This window comes from Poecilia reticulata, linkage group LG7 (assembly GCF_000633615.1).
Source record: "Poecilia reticulata strain Guanapo linkage group LG7, Guppy_female_1.0+MT, whole genome shotgun sequence".
In the NCBI taxonomy this organism is placed as follows: Eukaryota; Metazoa; Chordata; class Actinopteri; order Cyprinodontiformes; family Poeciliidae; genus Poecilia; species Poecilia reticulata.
In genome coordinates, this window is record NC_024337.1 from 797616 (window position 1) to 804944 (window position 7329).

The following is a 7329-nucleotide window of genomic DNA, read 5'->3' on the forward strand; positions in this document are numbered from 1 at the left end:
GGTCCACATCATGCAAAAACTGGCATAGTTGCTATAAAACTTTAGATTTATGAGAAAAAGTGTTGTTTAGATACTCAAAATTTTAAATACACTCCTTGATTTATGAGGACATCAGCATTGTCCTTGTATTACCCTTAGGTCCGCGTAACGTAAGTGCGTATTCAGGTCAAAAGGCAGGCTAAACCACGTATACCAACGCACACACACACACACACACACACACACACACACACAGCATTCACAGATTCTGACGTCCAGGTCGCGATTTACTGTGGGGAAAAAATTAATAGCTGTCACATCACATGTTATAATTTAAAAAGTTAAAAATGTCCAAAGAGGAGGGAGAGGACAGAAGGGAGGCGAGAGAAAAATGTTTTCAAACGCAAACAAGAGTGAGTGATTGCGAAAAGCAAAGGAAGAAAGAGGAAACTAGTGACAAATTGCAAATGCTCTCTAGCAGCTCTGAGTGACAGGCCAATCATCTTGCTCGCACATCTCGAGGCGATGCCTGGCTGACTGTTATTAATTGAAATGTGATTGGGGGATAGGGGTTGGAGGATGCTCACATCTAATCCACATCAGAGCAATTAATGAACCACTCACCCCTCTCCTCTCTTCTCCTGCCGATGCTTCCAATATATTCTTGGAAGCATTGGTGGACTAAGAATTAGAAAAGGAAGGAGAAATAATCGAAAGGGAATTATTCCAAAAGGTAAGCTGGGGGGCAAGTGGTGGAACTGGGTGAAAACTGGGATTAATTTCTGCAACAATTCACATGGGTTGCCCTTAGGGGGATATTATTATTTTTTTCTTCCACTCTCTCTGATTCCCAAAGAGATTTTAGTGGCTAAAATCTCACAATTCCCAATCACTCCTTAAATATCTGCAGGAAAACTGAGGCAAGGACAGGAAGAGAGCACAGAGAGAGAGAGGTTCAGTTTTTTTCCTTTCCTCCTTTGTCCGGTTTAAAATAGGCAGTTTTGGAAGACAAGTCAGTTTCAGGTCACTGAACAGGGTCAGACTTTCCTCTTAATGTATCTGCTTGTTAATGTAGGAGTTGGAGCTGGGCTTTAGTAAGTCCCGCTGCTGTTTGGGGTGTMATCGTTTACTTTACAGAGTTGCTGAGGTGTTTGATATGCAGAGTGGATGTCAAAGGAGATTGACAGAGATGACTGATACAGATCCTGAGAATCTCACCTGCTCTTCATGGACGTGCATGTCAATGAGTTTGGCTTTTAACAGTTTTAAAGTGTTTTTCCAGGATGAAATGATGATCCAACAAACAATTTTAATGAACAAAACTAAAAGAAAAACATCAAGATCTGGGTGAACAGTTTTACAATATTTAAATACTAATGGAAAACATGTGGTATAAGTCATCTCTACCTAACTTTAACACATTTGTAAAAGTGTATGTAACTTTTTGTTAAGTTACTTTCTTACTTTTTGTTAACTTTTGTTAATGAAAACTAACAAAATAACAAAAACTGAAACGGAGAAGACATTTTCATTAATGATGGGGAAAACTAACTGGAACTAGTTAGTTTTCTCCATACTTTTATCATACTTTTTGCTATATATATATATATATATATATATATATATCACTGGTGATATAAACTGCGTTTAGTTTTGTAAAGTTGTAAACTCAGTCAAAAATGTGCAAGTCAAATTTTCCTGACAAATTTTGCTTTTTTAAAACAAAAGTATTCTGACACATAAGTGAGAGTAGCTGATTAGCAAATGCCATCATACTACAATTGTTTACAATTACTTAAACTATAATGAAAGGCATTGTTAATCTTAATTAGTATATAGTTAGTTTTTTATATAAAAACTAGTATTAATTCTAAAAATGACACATTTTTCTGTTTTACACCAACATCCTCCACCTCAGACCTAGAAGCATTTGTGTTGGCCCTTAAAACACTGAGCCAGTGTCAAATGGTAATAGAAGTCAAAATACACCACTGAGAATTTCTTTAAGAGCATTAGTTAAAACTGTGATGAAACATCAGRTAGCTTGAAAAACATGGAAGGTTTTAGTGCTCTGTTTAAAACCATAATCTTTTTGTGCATAAGATAAACTCCCACTTTGAAATCTGAGGTTTGTTCAAAAGTAATGGAGGAGGACATTTCTTGAATACTTGGCAAGATTACAAGAGCTCTGTTAGCTTTATATGACAAAAAACAAGTTTTATGAAGCATTTTTTTTCAACCTGTAAAGTTTGTTTTTATTGTTTAAAACAGTTAAAATCTTCAAGAAAGGGAAACATTCAAGCTCTTTAAACTTCTTGCATTTTTGTCAAATTACAACCACAAACTTTAGTATTATTGGGAAATAAATCTTTTTCTTTAAAATCTGAGTTCTGAATACATTCTGTCACATATTTAATTTTCAGTGTTCCCATCACAGCATTTCAAAAATAGCTAACTGAACTTTGGCTTTCTTTTAACAATTACATTTTTTTTGCCACTCTTCCCTAAAAGCTACATTTGTTGTCTAGCCAAAGGTTTCAAAATGAACAACTTCAACAACATCTACTTGTCAAATATGTGCTGCATTGTGAAGGTTAAAAAAACTGTTTGTGTAACTTCCTGGAGCCCAAATTGTGATTTGGGCTCCAGGAACATAGAATTAGTTGTGACTAACGTAACACCAGATTCTCCACGTGAAAAGCTGCAACACTTTTGAAGAGCATTGGAAACATAAAGTAGCAGGAGGAGGAGATGTATTTGGGGGAGTGTAAATCAAAAGTGTTCCCCACAACCTTTTACAGCTGAGAAGTTACCAGAAGAGTTCATGTCACAGACTGTTTGAAAAATGTGACACCTCCTCTGGAAAAATGAACAATCTCCTTCAGCAACACACTTTCTTCTCCCATAGCCCTCGATGAAAATTTATATCCATTCATATCCTGATAAACTTCATTAAACCTGGAGATAATCATATATCGCGCCGCACCGCTCCCTTAGACAGTTCGGTCGGTTTCCCTCTCAGCTGTTCTCCTTCTGCTTTGATGGAAATCAATAGCATCTTTTTTACGTCAGGACATTGCACAGCTCATAAATATGCCCCCAGAATGCCAAAAATAAAATGAAAAGCACAAGCGCTTATTTGCAAGTACGACCTTGCTGTCAAATTGCCTCCCGTCAAAATGCGGAACAGCAGCGGCTGAACGTCTGCCGGAGGAGAAACTGTCGATAGGCGGAGACTTCCTGATGCCCCCGTCTGTAAGAGGCAGGCGTGAAATTAAGAATGCAGAGCAGAACGCAGCGGAATGTTTTGGATTAATCCCAAGGAATGATCGAAGAATAAAGAAAAGAAATCAATGGCCTTAATGTTGGCATCTTGACTGCAATGTACACTGACAAAGCAGGCTGTTAGAAGAGGCTAAGAGGTGACGCTTGAGTTGTAGCAAACTAAAAAAAGAAGAATGTATTTTCCTGTTGGAGTTGGCTTTGTAGCACCGATTCGAGATGTGAAGGGCGATTTAGGCGAAGGCTAAGTATTGTGCAGAAGACTTTAATAATCGTATTGCCCCTTCTTTTCATTTTCATCTCGTCCAGTTCCACTTCCAGAGAATATTGGTAATGTTCCCCGACTCATAACCCCCCACTCTCCGCAACCCCCAAACTAACAAACACCAGGAACTTTCTCATATCTTTGCTCTCATAGGAGTCTCTCTTAGACACACTACATCCAAAATGCTGACCGTTTTATCTTTCTGCAAGGATTTTTCTTTTAGTGGAACAATAACATATAATGCAGCTCAGCCTTCATATGTCTAGAGCTGTTAAGTCTTGTCATCTTTGCACCTCATTTCAGTTCCTTTTTGATTCTCCTATGTTTAATCTTTTATTCTGATAAAATTCTGCTTCACTGGTGTAAGAGTAAGAATCATTTGTAAAGGGTGAACTCAGGTAAGTGCACAGAAATGAAGGATATAAACCCAGACTTAACTTGAAAAGCCTCTTTTCACTTGCTTCCTTTTTGTCCACTTCCTTGTCAATAATTTCTCAAATGTAAACAATAAGAAGACGTTTTATTTTCAAGTCAGGTTTAGAAATAAAATCTTATCACTTTGATCTTCTATTTCACTTACATGTTTCCTTTATTTTGATTTTGAAAATTAATTTTAAGGTTAAAAGGGTAAAAACAGTCAGTAGATAGTCACAATAGTAGCTACGAATCACCCATAACATGTTTTACAACAATGTTTTCAAAAATATATACGAGACTCAAGTCAATGATTAGTTTCCTGAATGACCAACATGTTGCAAAAAAATAAGCATAACACCAAATTGTACAAAGGAGAATTAACTTCCTGAAGCTACGTAAGCTAGCTTGATTTGAAGTGTAATGCTAACCTTATTTTGATTATTTTCTTAAAGTTGTAATTTTACTAAATGTCATGCTTCTAGGAATTCAAAATTGATAGTTTTCTAAGGAAACCCATCGAATTGTTAAAAAAAGAAACACAGAAGTTAATATTTTCTGTGTTGAAGAAAAGTAAAAACTTAAAGGCAGTAGTAGCTCTTGTAGTGGCTTCATCAAGGAGAGACTTCCAGCTGAGCAGATAGGTTCACAGCCAGTTTTCAAGTCTGTGGGACTAAAGGGAGCMCATACAGTTAGTCGCAGAGATTTCACATGACTAACTCCCTACTTAACAGGATTTGAATCTAACTCTAAAAGCATTGATTTAATACGCTTTCACTTGATCACAGAAAATCTTTCTTGGAGAGTTCATTTATGATTCAGKAAAACATTTGATTTGAGTATTGGTACTTGTTCCTTTCCTTTCAGTTGCTTTCCTTCCATGCTTTTTAAGACTGAAAATGCTACGCTCTGTTTTTACAGTTTTTCATACTCTACATTATTTCTCTTGCAGATTTGAAATACCTTTAAAAAACATTCATATTTATCGAGACAGGAAATAAAAGTTGGAGGATGTGCACCTCGGCTAATTTTCCTGTATGAAACACGTACTGAAAAGGGAACAAGTGAATCATCTTTATACAAAAATAGCATTCACTAAAACCATTCGCATTATTTTTGCTTTGTGYACTGCTTTAATAACATWTCAGATGGTTACTCCAGCTGGTTAGGAAACACGGTTAGATGGTTAGATAGATGGTTTCCATTGACCACATAATTGTTCAATTTGACATTTTGCAAATAAATTGGCTTAATGTAAATGCATCAGTTAAAAAAAAAAAAAAAGAAACTTGCTTGTCGATACGTTTTGCCTCTAGGATGTGTTTTTTTTTTTTCTTGATTTATTAAAATTGGTTTAGTCCGCTAAACTGCAATGGAATCCCTTTTTTCGAATCACAAGTCACATTACAAACAACCAGATGTTGCCACTGGCACAAACCATGAAGAAGAAGACAGGAAGTAGTTGAAGGATCAAATGTGTTATGGTTTTTAGTGGCTYATCGCATGAACAAACTTATTCACTTGTGATTGTAATTGTGTTATGAAATAGAAATATTGCAATTATGAAATAATGTGAATATTAGTGGAATATTGACAACGTTTTGCACACATTTGGAATGGACGCACYGCTGGTGACACTGGTGGTGTTTTCTTTCTTGTCTTATTTTTTCTGTAATTGTTGACTACTTTGTAAATAACCACCTGCTGCAAATGTGGTTTAAAATATCATAAAATTACATTTTTATAGGCTGCAACAATGTTTTTAAGACTATGGTGGTTTTAAGGTAGTASAAGTCGACTTTAGTGTTGAACTAGACTAATCAGGGTTTAATGAAGACACTAAGAGTTAAAATATCTGAGGAGAATTTAACTGCAATTAAACAAACATTTCTATTTTTTTCACTTTTCATGCTTTTCCATTCCATTCCTGCTTTTCTCCATTTYCTTCTAATCTTATTCTACTCCCCCTTTCTTTTTCTTATATTTGCGAATAATTCATACTTTTTTTTATGTTTATCCCTCTTCCTCTCTATTCTCCCCTCTTCCCATCATACATCTTTCAGATATTCTGACTTAGATCCTTTTCCTCTCCTTATTTTTTCCCTCTTTCTCTTATTTTGTTTTTCCACATAGCCTTCTTATCTTCCCCCCACCTTCTTCTTGTATCCCCTCCCACCCCCATCCTTCTATCTCCAGGTCTCACCAGTCGTTTATGCCTTCTCGCTGAGTGCTATTACAGCATCACTTTGCATTTAGATAACCATCGCCTCGCCACCCCAAATTGGTCCAGAGCAGGAGGGGGATAAAGAGACAGGGAGAAAGGGGGAAGCATGGCATCGCAGGGAGGAGGAGCATTATTACATGAGGAAAAGGAGGAGTGGGAGATTGGAGATGGTATTGAACTGCTTGCTGAATCCTTCCAGAAGAAATAATTGCACATGTGTCGGAGGCCAGATGGACCAAAACATGAGGGAAATTTCATTCGAAAAGAAACTTCACCATGACCAGTTCATGGTTGTTGTTTTTGCTGAATATTTCATTTGTTGCTCAATCACCCATAGCCTTGGTAGCAAAGCAGAACACTGATATTTGTAGAGGGGCAACATTTTTCAAAGCAAAGACTGTAAACGTAGTTCTTTTCTAATATGTTTTTTTTCCCCAGATTMCTGGGGACAAGCCCTCAGAAATCTGAGAGCTTATAAAARTATGTAACTTTTACAAGGTACATACTTATAAAAGTATGTAACCTTTATAAAAATTCGTATATTTTTTACATATATATATTTTTTTACATATTTGTTAAAACTGTCACTATAACATTACAGTATAATATGAGACAGATAATCTGTAAAAGAAAACCTACATCTTCTGCCCTGCCCCAGTGCTGTTATTGCTGTCTGAAGAAATGCAATGCTTCTGATCAAAAACAGCCAAGGAGGAGRGTCTTATGCTGTCAATCATCCTTGTGTATGCTGCTAAATGTGCTAATGGTGGAGAAACAACTTACCGCTTATCTGTCGTCATCTGTGGCTATGCTAACTAGCCTTAGCATTCCTGGCAGACTATCAGGAAGAAGCTGTAGTGTAGCAGATAATCTGTCAATTTCCCCCCTGTAGATTATCTGCCTCATACCATCCTTTCACAACACAGTAACAGCTTTAACAAATATGTAAAAAAAATTTTTTATAATTTTTATAAAAGGGTTTTGAGCTGGTGCAGCCTGTGGAACCAATGTGCCTGGTGGGGCCTCAGCTCCTACAATTTCTGAACATTTTGGTAATTACTAGAGAGAAAGAAGAACAGCACACAAGATAAAGTTAACAGAAGTTCATCCGGCCTTATGCTGTCACTGAATTTAAACGCAATCAAACTCTRCAAGGAAGGAATAT